Raw genomic sequence first — 16,152 nt, 5'->3', positions numbered from 1 at the left:
GAAGAGAAAGAGTTGGCCACAGCTCCTGATGTTAAATGTTTCCTTATAACTCTGCTCTCCATAACACTGCACTGCCTGCTGATGTCGCAAGATCCCAACCCTCATTGTTTCTTCTCAGGACCTACTGAAGGGTAATTTGCACACCTAGAGTCTGCTGAAGTATTCTTACTACTCTTACCCTCAGAAATAAGCTCACATACCATGACTTTATGAATCAATTCCATCAATTTCGTATCTGAAAATCTAAATAAAACTTCTCTATTATTAAGAAAAAAGAAAGGTGCCTGCCATTAACAAACCACTATGTGCAAAAAATAGAATAACTCACTGGGACTACATTACTTTGTTTTCTTTTGGGTTAAGAATCCTTGCTGGAAAGGAAGCAGTTAGAGACCCAAACTAGAAGCTGGAGAGGACATTCACACCTAGTCACAGTCCCTAGCCACACACTATGTGTAAGGTAAATAATAGACCACTTCTCACGTTTAAGAAAAAATAAAAATACTGTATGTGCTTGAAAAATATAGAATAAAATTATAAGGAATCGACATAAACAACCTACAAAAAGCTTTTTAAAGTCTAAGCATTAAAGTGACATACCTTCCTACCGAGAAATAAAAACAGATTATTAACTGATCCCCTACATGCATCTACATGCTTCAATTTAGGGTCATTCTTGCCAGATAATAAGGCCTAAGGGGAAAGAATCCCATATTAAAGTCCTGCTCACTCTCCCCCTTCACTCCAACCCTGCCCAGAAGGAAACCATGGTTAGGACACCGCATCTCCTCGTGACCTTCTCTTCAGTACTAAGTATCTACCTATAATGGTTGGTTGCTATGGATTTATGAAGATACAGTTTTATGGGCCACCCTTCTTGACTGGAGATTTTGAAATTGTTGAAAAGGCGCCATGTCTTGATATATGTGTTTGTAGTCCCTTCTACCTCTCTTCCTCAAAACCCAAGATAAATGAAGGTATGGTCCCCAGCCTGTCCCTCCTGAGACAGCCCACCACCTCCCACTCCACATGCTTTCCACTGGCAGGCTCATGCTCTCTGTTTCTCTCTCTGGGTTCTCTGGCTTCTTTCCCCACGGGACTTGGTAATGGACATGCAGCCTAGACCAGCTCCCCACTAGGTTCTGAGACAAATTCTCTCTAGTTCCTTCCCTTCTACCTTGTGCTCACTTCAGCCTCTTGTTGGCAGATGTGGAGTAACAGGAATAAGACTCAGATCCAGGGATTTCCCTGGTGGTGCAGTGGTTAAGAATCCGCCTGCCAATGCAGGGGACTCGGGTTCGATCCCTGATCCGGGAAGATCCCACATGCTGTGGAGCAACGAAGCCCGTGCACCACAACTACTGAGCCTGCACTCTAGAGCCCACAAGCCACATCTACTGAGCCTGCATGCCATAACTACTGAAGCCCATGCGCCTAGAGCCCATGCTCCACAACAAGAAGCCATTGCAATGAGGGGCCCATGCACCCCAACGAAGAGTAGTCCCTGCTCGCCACAACTAGAGAAAGCTCGCACACAGCAATGAAGACCCAATGCAGCCATAAATAATTTTTTTTTTTTTTTTTTAAGATTCAGATCCAGGCTGTGGAGTAGAAGTAAGCAGAGCAGGTATTTAACCCCTTTTAGTCCCTAGTTTCTCAGGCTTATGTAAAGAGTTCCTGGTGGGGTCCTTTCTAGCTCACTGAAATTCTTCACTGGGAATACACACACATCAGAGAAACATGGTGTATTTTCTTACTATTTTTTTTTATTCTTTTCCATTATGGTTTATTACAGGATATTGAATGTAGCTCCCTGTGCTATTCAGTAGGATCTGGTTGTTTACCTAGTTTGTGTATCGTAGTTTATATCTGCTAATCCCAAACTCCTAATTTATCCCTCCCCCAGCCCCTCTCCCCTTTGGTAACCACAAATTTGCTTTCTGTGTCTGTGAGTCTGTTTCTGTTTTGAATTCTTACTATTTTCTCCACGCACTTTTTTTTTCGGGATCTGGTAAAGAAGATTGCTACTGAGAGGCTGGATCCAGTTATTCCTGGATCCCAGATCTAATATGATCAAAATGCTATCGTAATCACAACACAGAAACCAAATACCTTATTTCAAGAAGAAATTTTAAGAGCTGGTGTACAATGTTTATATTCTCTTATTTCCTCAACCATGGTAATTGGCAAAGTTTCAGATGGTGGCTATTCCATCAACATGGATTCCAGAGGGAGGGAACTTGAGTAGAACTTCAGCCAATCCATGGTAGACATGTAGCGTAAAGTGAGAAGCAAATTTTGTTGTCACAGACCACAAGGATTTCAGTTGTTTGTTATCCAGCATAATTTAACACGGTGATTGATGGTGGTGGTGGTAGTGGTGGTGTTGGTTGTATTTCAGGAGGATCCAGACCTAAGTGGCACATCAAATTTGGTGTGTTAAACTCTATAATTGGCAACATAGCCAGTATCATCCCCTTGAGAATGGCCTAAGATATGACTCAAACTATCCTAGATGTCTTCAGGCCTCCTAGCGGATACTAGCACTTTGGAAGCTGCAGCAAAAACTGCTTTCTTCGAAGGTTCTGCTCAAGTCTCTTCTGAGAATGGAAGGCCTGCAGCAAATGGGTTCACCACTGCTCCCACAATCTAGGGCCAGTGCCCCATCTACTGACACATACGATAATTCTGATGCCTAAACTTTTGTCTACACCCATCTTACATATAAGCTGTAAATGGAAAACATCTCTGCCCTGATATTACTCTCCTTTCCAGATGTTACAGTGCCTTTAATATTCCCACTTTCATTGTTCAAAGAATCAAGTGTTAGCCCTTAAATAGGAGTTTTCACAGCCTTGACAAAACAGTCATCCTACCTGTTTACATTTCCAAGTGAAACAGGAGGGAAGGGGGCAGAGCACAACCTTTAAAAGAATGACATAGCCACAGTACATGACAAAAAGTAGTGAGAAACAGCTAGGTCCAAGATGGCGGAAGATTCAACTTCCAGTAGAGCTTGTGCCTCATTATATGCTAATTGTACTACATTAGCATGTTAAATGACACACCCACCAGTGCCATGACAGTTTTGAGGCCAACCATAAAAGGTAAAAAAGTGGGTGGTGGCCCAATTCCTGGAAATCCCTGCCCCTTCCCCCAAATAATTGGAATAATCCTCCCACTCATTAGCCTATGAAATTACCCAGTCCATAAAAATTAACCACGTCATATTTTGAAGTTTCTTGCTTCTTGCCTTCTGAGATGGCCGATGCTCTGTCAGTGGAGTGTGTTTCTCTCTAAATAAATCTGATTCTTACCTATCCCTTCATCTCTAAATTCTTTCACGACAAAGAAAGAACCTTAAATTCACCGGGAACACAAGGACAACATCACAAGGTGACTTCCTTCATTTTGAACATCAAAAATTGTTAGAAAACTCTTCTTTATAAAAGGTTGAAACTTGCCTCCACATGCTTTTCTTTTATTCTAACTTTTAAAGTTTTGATCATTCTGTCTTGAAATTCTATTTTTTTCTAAGTTTCCTGGGGAAAGGTTAATCCTGGCAAGAAATGAGGATTTAAGGAAGTAGATTTAAAAGAGTTTGTAAAGCAATTTGGTCATTTTGGGAAAGTTAACACAGATATACATTTATGCACTTTTCTGAATATTTGTTGTAATTTTTAACAGTTCAAAAAATATGTAGATGACTGATAAATGACAGTGATGGAAGGATGTCTAGTTGAAGTATATGAAAATGTTATGTATAAGGCTTTGCTCTCATACTTGTTTTCTCACTTGTAGAACTATGTTCTCAGAGTAACTACTTGCTCAGATAGAATGTACCTCAAGGATCAGCAAGTTTTTCTTCTTTGGGAAGATAGTGAGTTTGTTGCAATGTGTTGAACCTGAGGTATCTGTGGAGAATTAAGTATTCAGGATATTAGAGATGTGGAACTTGGAAAAAGCTTGGAATGCAGATATCTATATCATATGTGTCATTCTATAAATGGTGTGCTTAGAAAAAAAAAAAAAAAAAAGAGTTTGTAGAAAAATATTCTCTCTCTGGGTCCCTGGAGTTTGTCCTGGATTCTGAGTCATGTAATGGTCCATAATACTTCCAGTGGTGGAGAAAAAACTGTCCCTACACAAATGGAATTAGACCAAGAGAGGCCAAGGCAGGAAGCCAGCCTGGGCTGGTGCAGAAGGTATTTTCTGTGTACTGCTCTCTTCCCTTTATCTTTCTACCTTCAGTAAAGACTTGTTACAAATAACAGTCTTATCTTGGATCATTAAAACCCATTAGTCTACAAACTCAATGAAGGGAAGGACCATGGTCTTTTTTGCTTACCTTTCTATCTGCATTGCATTGCCTAGCCCTGAGCCTAGCATATATCAGGCACTCAATAGCTATCTGTTGAATGAATGATGAAATAGCTATGTAGGAGATTAGGAAGTGGTCTGGGCTTATCTTGGGGCTTCCAGGGGGAAATAATTTAACTTAACATTTGCAAAGGGTCATGCCTTATTTCAGACTGATATCAGGTGCAGGGAGGCTCAATCTTGTGTGTTCATGAGTAGAGAGAAGAACATTATATTATTATATCAGAAAAGGCAGTGATGGAAGCCTGGCAGGATGGCAGCATCCTGGGTCTGCATGGACAGTGTGTTCAGAGCAAGAATCCCGGGAAGCACTAGGTAGGAAAGCAGTACTCAGCCTCCTTAGAACAAGTAGGGGAGTGGTTTTCCACATGCACTGAGGTTAGGGTCAGGTGGGTAGAAGAGGGAAGATAGTTAGGGAAGGGGTATATAAGCAAGTCTCAAACCCTGAAGCCAAGTGGAACTTGAACAACAGGGTTAGTCAATGTCTTACTCTTTGGGTAATTTGAGCTTATTACATTGTCTCTTCCCAAAGAAGTCCTTACCCCTGATCTTTAGTCTACGATCCCCTTTGATTTAATTTGGAGTTAAGAGTCCAGATGAAACTAACCTAATTTCTTAGCGGTCCAAGAAATCAAGGTTCACTTTGGTCTGAGCCAGACTTCTCAGGGCTGCTCTAACAACTTTAGGATGTGCCTCCAATACAAAATGAAGTTCAAAGTGAGCTTATCTTAGGACTTCCCTGGTGGCGCAGTGGTTAAGAATCCACCTGCCGGTACAGGGGACAGGGGCTCCAGCCCTGCTCTGGGAAGATGCCACATGCAACGGAGCAACTAAGCCCTTGCACCACAACTACTGAAGCCTGCTCCACAGCAAGAGAAGCCACCGCGATGAGAAGCCCGTGCACCGCAAAAAAGAGTAGCCCCCACTCGCTGGAACTAGAGAAAGCCCACGTGCAGCACCGAAGACCCAACGCAGCCAAAAATAAATTAATTAATTAATTTTAAAAAAAAGAATTAAGGGAACAAGGAAAAAAAAAGTGCGCTTATCTTGGGTTAAGTAGGGTGAAGGGAATTGTTTTAGTAGTCCGACAGCCTGTATTCATTTACATAGCTGTTACTAAAAGAACTGTAACAAATGTATTGATATTATTGTTTTATTATGGAGAATTTCAAATACACTCAGAAGCAGATAAAATGATATAATGAATTCCCAGGTATACATCCGGTGCCAATAACCATAAGCCCATGGCCAATTGTGCTATATCATCACCTCCATCTGTTCCTTCCCCTCCACTATATTGAAGCAGATCCCAGATATCATATGATTTCATCTATAAATATTTCAGTGTGAAACCCTAAAAGATAATAACTTGCCTTTAAACGTAACTAAAATACCATTATCACACCTAAAAATAATTAGTTAATATCAAACATGTACTTTCAAATATTCGTCTCATAAATTTTACAGATAGGTTTTCTTCTCCTTGCTTATTTTAATCAGGAGTGAAATTAGAGCCACCTATGGTAAAATGATGGTAGTCTTTTGAGTTTCTTTTAATTTTGAGATTCCGCTTTCATCTTTTTTTTTTCTCTTGCAATTTCTTTGTTGAAGAATTGTGCTTTTATGTCCTGTAGAATTTCTCAGTCTGAGTTTGATTACATCTCCTCAGTATAGTCTAACATGTTCTTCTGTCCCATGGATTCCCTGTAAATCGGTAGTTGGATCTAAAGGTTTGATCAGATTCAAGTTTAGTATTTTTTTTGTAATATATTAATTTCTACCAAAAAAAAAGTTCACCAGAATAATCTCAGTTTTGGCCAAAAGCTTACTGACAAATTTATTTTTCTAGAATTTGTACTAGAAGATATTGCACAAAGCATCAAAAAATTTAGAATTTATAACTAGACATCAGACTCTGGGTTCTGTGGGAAAGAATACACACACACACACACACACACACACACACACACACAATAAACCAAAATAAACACCACCAAAAATAAACACAAGAAAAATTCAAGTAACAACAACAACACTTAGTATCTAAGAAATGCCAAACCTGAATTAATTAAAACCTGAATTAATTACATGCCCTTTAAATTGAAGGCTTAAATATTCAATACCCTATTTTATATTCAAAGAACTGAGCTTTTATCCCCCAGGTTTTGGTTCAGTTTGCCTCAGCTACCACTAGAGGGAAGCCAAGATACATCTAAAAAACCCACTTTTAAAAACACTTTTAAAAACACTCAAACCTGAAAGATGTAAATTTTCTTTGTTTCTTTAACATATCAAAATTCAATATTAAAAATTATTTATTTTGCATTTTACAAGGAAACATTATACTAAAGTAGTTTCATATCTGAGCTCTGCCTATATATAGTGTGGAGAAAAAAAACAGCCTTATGTGTTCTGTACAAAGCATTATATATGACACAAAACGTACCTCTGAAGGCTTCCTTCACCCCAGTCCTTTTTTTTTTTTTTTTTTGCGGTACGCGGGCCTCTCACTGTTGTGGCCTCTCCCGTTGCGGAGCACAGGCTCCGGACGCACAGGCTCAGCGGCCATGGCTCACAGGCCCAGCCACTCCGCGGCATGTGGGATCCTCCCAGACCGGGGCACGAACCCGTGTCCCTGCATCGGCAGGCGGACTCTCAACCACTGCGCCACCAGGGAAGCCCCCACCCCAGTCCTTTTAAAGACAAGGAAAAGTATAAGAACCTAAGTAAAAATTATTTCATGGTGGCTGAATTAAGGTGTTTTTAAGAAATTTAAGTACTTTTAAAGAATGCAATACCCTTTCCAAATTATAATTTTAATTATTATAATAAACTCCCTTCTAAATTATAATTTTAAAACAAACTGTAAAAGAAGCATAAAGAAATCCAATAAATTTCTATTTTTCCAATGATGATTAATTTATTTTGGAGGGATTGAGGAAGATATATCAAATTCTTTCCCTCCAAAAAGTAAGTCAATACTCCTTTGCTGTAGGGCTAAGCACATGCTTCATTAACTTTGGGATAATCCAGCTCTGCTTCCTGTCCTCCAAATAATTAGCTAAAATGTCAGAACTAACTAACCTCTCCTTTTACCACAATAATGCTTACATTAACGTAGCTCTTTGATTTATAACTCATTTTCACATGCTACTTCATTTATCCTCAAAACTTTATAATTGAAGATTATTAATCCCACTTTAAAAGAAACCAACACTGCAGGCAGTGAAATATTTTTTGCAAAGTTCAACAATTGTAATCTGCATAAACAGGACTCAAATCCGGAACTTCTAACTTCTAAAACTCAGGTACTTTGGGACTCCACTGAGAAAACGATTGCTAACAATTTCAGTTCCCCCATGAAGTAGCCTGTGTCCTGATATCAATGCCTGTAAGACTCTTAAAAGCATCAAAGTGACTCTTATGCTTTCCACCTCAATACACTTGGCAAAGGACTATAGAAGCCTGCACTGAATGACCAGTCTTAGTGCCAATGGAAGACACATCCCCGGCTCCTTGGCTCTTTCAAGACAGAGGACTCAAAGCGCAGACTGACCTGGGGGCATGCCCAATGGAGTACATCTCTGAGAGGCAAACACATGGTGCAAAAGCTGGAGTTTTTTCATGGCAATCATAAATGTGCCTTTAATCACTGATCATGAACATCTAACACTAGATGATGGGGGCAGAGAGAAGTATCAACCATAAACCCATGGAATTAAAACTCCAGTCCAGGGCCAAGTGGTGTGCTGATGGATTTTTAACAACCAGCTCTACCAGAGGAGAGGAAAGAAAAGGCCCTAATTTATAGTTTGCCATTTCCTGTGGTGTAAGTACTCCCATTACGGCCAATTTCAATCTACCAAGCATCACTGAATATGGAGTTGAGAAGCAATGCTAACAATCAGCTCTGCACACCACTCCCCAACCCCTATGCTTAGAGCACCCACTCTGGCCTTCCTCTGGTTGTGTAAATATTAGAGGCAGGCCTGATGGGAAAAACCTCTTTTCCTCCTATGGATTCTAAGAGGATGGCTTTTCTATGAGCACAACTGGCTTCCTGGGCCATCCCTCCCTTCTCGTGGGTAGTGAAGAGCTGATTTATCTAATTGGGGCATTGGGGAGAAGAAACTCAGTGTGCTGGTCTTCTTCCCCTTCTCTCGGATCTGCCTGCCAGAAGACAGTGTGCTTTCTGCTTTGCCGTCGTGAGATAAAAGTCAGTGACCTTATGTCATAGTTTGCCCAGAATAGTCCTGGCGTTTCATCCTACTAGCTCCTCCTTTAACTCTCAAAAGTGTCTTGGTTTGGAATATAAATTATGTCACCCGAGGTAAAAGGGACTGCCCCTGAAGAGCAAAGCCTGGAGAAAGGTTACCCATTTCTGGGTGCAGTCCTAGGAAACCCTTTGTTACCACAAAATTGAGCCACATTTTTATTACCATCTTCTTGACACTATTCTCTAGCGCTAATTATATTCCAAACCAAGGAAGTAACAACAGGAATTATTTGGGGAGATTTTTAAAACATTAACAAACTGAGTGCCCTGAAAATTGACTGGCAGTGGCTCCTGGACAAGAATGAAGTCCAGGGCTTCCCTGGTGGCGCAGTGGTTAAGAGTCCGCTTGCCGATGCAGGGGATGCGGGTTCATGCCCCGGTCCGGGAGGATCCCACACGCCGCGGAGCAGCTGGGTCCGTGAGCCATGTCCGCTGGGCCTGCGCGTCCGGAGCCTGTACTCCGCAACGGGAGAAGCCACGACAGTGAGAGGCCCGCATACCGCAAAAAAAGAAAAAAAGAAGTCCACACACATAGATACAAAGGAGACCAGGTTCTCTCAACAAGGACCCACAAGCTCCCAGATCTACATTAAGTAAACAAAAGATAAGAAGTTTTAGTGAGAACTTACCCATCAACAACACTGCTACATTAGAAGTTTAGAATTATATAGGGGTGACTTTCTAAGGTATAAGTCACAACCACAGATATGTAGGACACATCATACTCTTTGTCATTGCCTAAGTGGATTTATGCTAGCTACCGTTAGAGGGACCTGCTGATCTCCAAATATCATTTTTCCCAACCTTAGCTGCCTTTTTGCCCTACAAATAAACTCCACTTTCTTCAGCCCCCCATCTGTGTAGCTACATAGATGAAGCTGTGGAACACCCAAGTGGCACTCAGAGTAAAATTACAAAGCTTTTAATATTTGTGAAGCACTTAAATTGTACTATTTCACAATGTATCCCTAAACTACCTTCTCATCTTAAATCAAAGACCACCTGACCATATATTTAGAGCAAACATGGAATTGATCATTTACTTTTTAAAGGTCACACCCAATTACAAAGAATCACAACTGACTCATACAGCTCAGTAGCAAAAACCCCAAATACCCCAATTAAAAAATGAACAACCTGACTAAACATTTTTCCCAAAAAGATATATGAATGGCCAACAGGTATATGAAAAGGTGCTCAACATCACTAATCATCAGGGAAGTGCAAATCAAAATCACAATGAGATATCACCTCATACCTGTTAGGATGTCTATCATCGTTTTAAAACTAATAAAAAATTTTCAGTAAAGTTGCAGCATACAAAAATCAGTTACAGGGACTTCCTCAGTGGTCCAGTGGTGAAGAATCTGCCTTCTAATGCAGGGGACTCAGGTTCGATCCCTGGTTGGGGAACTAAGATCCCACATGACAAGGGGCAACTAAGCCCATGCACCACAACTACTGAGCTCTCACGCCTCAATGAAAGAGCCTGTGTGCTGCAAACTACAGAGCCCACTCGCTCTGGAGCCCACACACCACAACTACAGAGCCCACACACCCTAGAGAGAGAAAACCCGCACACCACAACTAGAGAGACCTGTGTGCCGCAACAAAGAGCCCACGCACCGCAACAAAAAAGATCCTGCAGACTTCCCTGGTGGCGCAGTGGTTGAGAGTCCGCCTGCCGATGCAGGGGACACAGGTTCATGCTCCGGTCCAGGAAGATCCCACATGCCGCGGAGCGGCTAGGCCCGTGAGCCATGGCCACTGAGCCTGCACGTCTGGAGCCTGTGCTCCGCAACGGGAGAGGCCACAACAGTGAGAGCCCCGCGTACCACAAAAAAAAAAAAAAAGATCCCGCAATACTCAATGAAGATCCCACATGTTGCAAGCAAGACCCAACGCAGCCAAAAAAAGAAAAGAAAAGAAAAGAAATAATAAAAGAAAAGAAAAAAAAACAAGTTTATATTTTTAATGAACTACTATCATACACTAATAATGAACTATCATAAAGAGAATGCATTATGAGTAATGAACTATCATAGAGAAATAATGAACGATCATAAAGAGATAATGAATATTAACATATTCATACTCACATTATGAATAATGAACTATCATAAAGAGAAATAAGAAAAAAACCTTATTTACAATTGCATTAAAAAGAATAAAATACTTAGGTATAAATTTAACCGAGGATATGAAAGATCTGTATGCTGAAATCTATAAGATGTTGATGAAAGAAATCAAAGAAGACACAAACAAATGGAAAGATATACTATGCTCGTGGATTGAAAGAATTAATTTTTTTTAATATCCCTACCTACCCAAAGCGATCTACAGATTCAATGCAATCCCTATCAAAATTCCAATGTCATTTTTCAGAAAAAGGAAAAATAATCCTAAAATTTGTATGGAAGCACAAAAGACCCCAAATAGACAAAGCAATCTTGAGGCAGAAGAACAAAGCTGGAGGCATCACACTTACTGATTTCAAACTATATTACAGAGCTATAGTAATCATAACAGTATAGTATTGGCAAAAAAATAGACACATAGATCAATGGAACAGAATAGACAGCCCAGAAGTAAACCCATGCATATATGGTTAATTAACTTATGACAAAGGAGGCAAGACTATACAAAGGGCAAAGGATAATCTCTTCAATAAATGGTGTTGGGAAAACTGGACAACCACATGCAAGAGAATGAAACTGGACCACTACCTTACACCATACACTAAAATAAACTCAAAATGGATTAAAGACTTAAATTTAAGACCTGAAATTGTAAAACTCCTAAAGAAAACACAGAGGGTAATCTCCTCAACATGGGTCTAGGCAATGATTTTTTTGGACTTGACACCAAAAGCAAAGGCTACAAAAGCAAAAATGAACAAGTGGGACTGTATCAAACTAAAAAGCTTCTGCACAGCAAAGAAAACCATCAACAAAACGAAAAGATAACCTATGGAATGGGAAGAAATATTTGCAAATGACATATCTGATAAAGGGTTAATATTCAAAATATATAAAGGTCTCACACAACTCCAAGGCAAAAAAAAAAAAAAAAGACAATTCCATTTTAAGATGGGCAGAGGAACTGAATAGACATTTTCCAAAGAAGATACACAAATGGCCAACAGATACATAGAAAGATGCTCACTAATCATCAGGGAAATGCAAATGAAAACCACAATGAGATATCACCTCACACCTGTCAGAATGGCCATATCAAGAAGCCACAAATAACAAGTGTTGCTGAGGGTGTGGAGAAAAGGGAACCCTCTTGCACTGTTGGTGGGAATGTAAATTGATACAGCCACTATGGAGAACAGTATGGAGGTTCCTCAAAAAACTAAAAATAGAACTCGACCCAGCAATCCCACTTGTGAATGTATATACAAAGGAAATGAGAACAGAATATCAAAGAGATATCTGTATTCCCATGTTCATTGCAGCATTATTCACAATGGCGCCAAGATATGGAAACAAATTAAGTGTCCATCCACTGATGAATGGATAAAACAGATGTAAGATACACACACACACACACACACACACACACACACACACACATACTGGAGTAACATTCGACCTTAAAAGAAAAAAATCAAAGGAAATCCTGCCATTTGCAACAACATGGATGGACCTGGAAGGCATTATGCTAAGTAAAATAAGTTAGACAGAGAAAGACAAAGTGAAACAAGCCAAACAGCATGATATCACTTATATGTGGAATCTTTTTTAAGAAAGGTCAAACTCATATAAACAAAGAGTAGAACAGTAGTTGCCAGGAGCTGGGGGAAGTAGGAGAGATGGGGAGAAATTGGTAAAAGAGTACAAACTTTCAGTTTCAAGTTCTAAGTACAGCATGGTGACTATAGTCAATAATACTGTATTATATAATTGAAATTTGCTAAGAAAGTAGTCCTGAGGCTTTCTCAGAAAGATAGCAAGGAAGAAAGGAAAGAGGGAGGGAGGAAGGGAGAGAGAAAGAGAAAGAGAGGGAGGGAGAAAGGAAGGAAAGAAGGGAGGGAGGGAGAGAGGGAGGGAAGAAGAGGGGAAGGAGGGAGGGAGGAAGAAAGAAAGAAGAAATGGAGAAAGAAATTACTACTGGGTGTCTACACCCTTTTGCAATTAGAATTTTAAGTGAAATATTCCTTTCAAGCAAGTTAGCTGCCACCTATGCTTTTGAACTCCTCCCAATCAATGTCTGGAGAGTGTGGAGTAGCTGGACCTCAGGGTAACACACACAGAGACAGACACACTTATAGAAGGCACAGGGCAGAAAGTTGCACAAAAGAAATGTGGCTCTGTGTCCCAGATTATTGTAATCAATCATTAAAGGGGAGATTTATTCTATCCTGGCTCTGCCTAACTATGGTCAGCAGCGGCTGAGTTGTAAGTGCACCAGGAAACCAGACTTAAGTTCATGACCAAAGGCAGGGTGGGGAGGAATTCAGCAAGAACATTTCCAAACAATTCTGCTGATGCACTTGTTGGTTTGGTTACTTTCTTGCCAGGGCCACACATACACACCCATAGGCGGTGCCTCCAGATCATGAAATGCAGTGGAAATGTGACAGTTGTTCAGTCAATATCAGCAAGACAAAAGGCCACCCATATAATTCACTGTCCAAAGATGATTTTTTTTTGCTTTAATAATTGATTTTGGTTTCTTGCTATAAACCACTAGTCACCTATCTAGCATATAGTCTCTTCTTTTTCCTTAATAACAGAACTTTGATTTTATTCCAAGCAGTGGTGTGTCCACCAAATGACTGCATTTACTAACATCTCCTGCAGTTAGGGATGGTTGAAGAACAGTAAGTGGGCCTTTAGAGAAAACTCCTTAAGACAGACAGCTGGAGTATGCCTTTTTGTCCTTCCTGCTTCCTGCATGGAACATGCATATGATGTCTCAAATCCTAGCAACTATCTTAGACCATAAGATAACCTTGGGGATGGAAACCACATGCTATGGATGGTGGAGAAATAAGAGAAAGAGCCTGGGTCCTTGATGCCACTTTAGATGCCCCATCTAAAGCCTGGGGTATCTCTCTTCAGCCTTCCTTTATGAAAGGAAAAATAAAAGTCCATCTTGTTAAATTCCTATCTGCATTAACCAGCAACTGAATGAAATTTACAGCTAATATGCCAGCTCTACAAATCACCCAAGTTACCTGAAAACTGCTCAATATCCATTTCATTTTGGGATACAGAAAAAAAGCTTTAAAACTAACCATGATAGTTACGGTGATTTGATTCGCAAACCAAAAACTAGGTCACACAATAAGAACAGTTTGCATCTACTTATGGAAGAAGCAGATCATCAGCTCATTTGAAATCAGGGCTGTGCTAGAACACTCAGATCATATGATTCTACTTGAGTTACTAAGTTCAAGCATGTTGCAGTAATCCTGACCTGATTTTCCACTTCATCAGGAAAAAGATAAGTTTGGGTACTGGGTGATACACACTATTTTAACCAGGAGCTTCAGTTTAACACATAATCTCCAAAAGTAATTTCACAAAGGGTTCTGGGGCTCCTGAAACTCACATCCCCCCATAAACCTTGGTAATTTTATAGTAATTACACCTATGCTTCTCCATCTGTACCCAGGGAGAAGCATTATTGGCACCTTATCCTATAGAACTCAGTTCTATACATTTAATATTTGCCTTATCTAAGCCCTCTATATCTGTTTCCCCACAGAAGGATAATAATACTTACCTTTCCTCCAAGGTGTGTTGTGATGTTTAATTAATGTTTACAAAGTATGTAGTAAGCTGCAGGTGAAAGATGCTAATGAAGCATAAAGTAGTGTCATTAGTCTGACTCATCAGTTACCCTTATTAGGTATGCAAAATGAAAGTCATGTTGCTACAACTAAAATAGTTATAAATACATATTAGGTGAAATATAAGTCCCAGAGAAACTTAAATCTATATACCACATCTACAAAGCAAATACCTGAAGCTCATTATTAGAGCACTGTGCTTTTTTTCTCTAACACTTGAAACCCCTTAACTTTTAAGAATAGAAACTGATTAGGTTAGGGTAATGATGAAAATACGATATCTTTGGTAAAGATTTGAAGTTCTTTATACCTTAATATGAATATAAAGTTTCAGTCTGAAGTTATGTGAAACTCTATACAACTTGGAAAAACGTTTGATTCTTCTGCAATTGAAACTAGCAAGAATAATAAAAAAAAAAGAAACTAGCAAGAATACTCTGAATTTCACAGAAAATTTAAACAATAAAATGATAACCTTGAAAGTTTAGTACAACCGATGCTTCTTGAGTTCAAATGTGCACTATGTTGAGGTGCATGCTATTTTATATAGTCTCAACAATTTTCAACTAAATATACAACTATATATAATAAGTACATACTAAGATTTTACGTATTTCCGAACCAAGGAATCATTTACACTATATACTCTGTTTTGGCATATAAAATTAAAATATTTTATTGTGTGACATGGGGCTCTTTTTCAAGCTCTATATCCTAATGCCCCCTTGCTGTGCAGCAGAAAGAGAATTAGGAAATAGGAAGAGCACAATGATAAGATGATAAGAAAGGTTAATTCTCCTACAGTTGTTTGGGGTAAATTCATACTATCCATCCATAGCTTACCCTGGGTGTACAGTTTCAAAGAGAACTAATAGTCTTAAGAGAGAAAACACCACACAAACACACACACACATGCGCATGTACACATATAGTACTGTGCAAAGAACGAACTCCATTTGGTTCCGAAAGACATTGCAACAGGATTCATCATTATATTGTGTCAGAGAATTAAATGACTGTCTTTCACTCAGAAGGTACATAGTTGAACTTTTCTTCCAACTTCCACAAAATTTGTTCAGTTTGGAAACTTATGATCTAGTTAGGTTTACATGGAAGGTAAAAAGACTCACATCTGGGGCTTCTCTGGCAGTCCAGTGGTTAAGACTCCATGCTCCCAATGCAGGGGGCACGGGTTGGATTCCTGATCTGGGAACTAAGATCCCACATGCTGCATGGCACATCCATTTCATCCCCCAAAAAGCACAAAGTTAATATTCTCCTGAGTTGAAAGTAAAAACTTTTTGGAGTCGCTTAACCCCTTATAAGAAAAAAATTTTTTAAGAGAGAAAGAAAGAGAGAGAGAGTAGGTAATTGCATTACAGGACAGGAACAACTTTTAAAGGTCAGAGGATTTGATGACATCTTAACCAGTCCAGATATAAAGTCACCCAAGTGTTAGAAATAATCTGAAATTATTTGCTTCTACCTCTTCGATTACTGCTTTTCTCATCTCCATTTCTTCTTTTCTTCCTTAAATGTGTTGTGACCCATATGTTTACAAGCTGGATGTCCCCAAAATAGTCACCACCCCCTTCTATGGCCAAATATTTTTGCATATATTATGTGAATTAAAATGGAAAGAATCCCTATCCTGCATATGATGGAAAACCATCATATGGGATGGGATCTTCCC

Source organism: Delphinus delphis, chromosome 5 (genome assembly GCF_949987515.2).
Source record: "Delphinus delphis chromosome 5, mDelDel1.2, whole genome shotgun sequence".
NCBI lineage: Eukaryota > Metazoa > Chordata > Mammalia > Artiodactyla > Delphinidae > Delphinus > Delphinus delphis.
Note: the sequence above shows the minus strand (reverse complement) of the source record.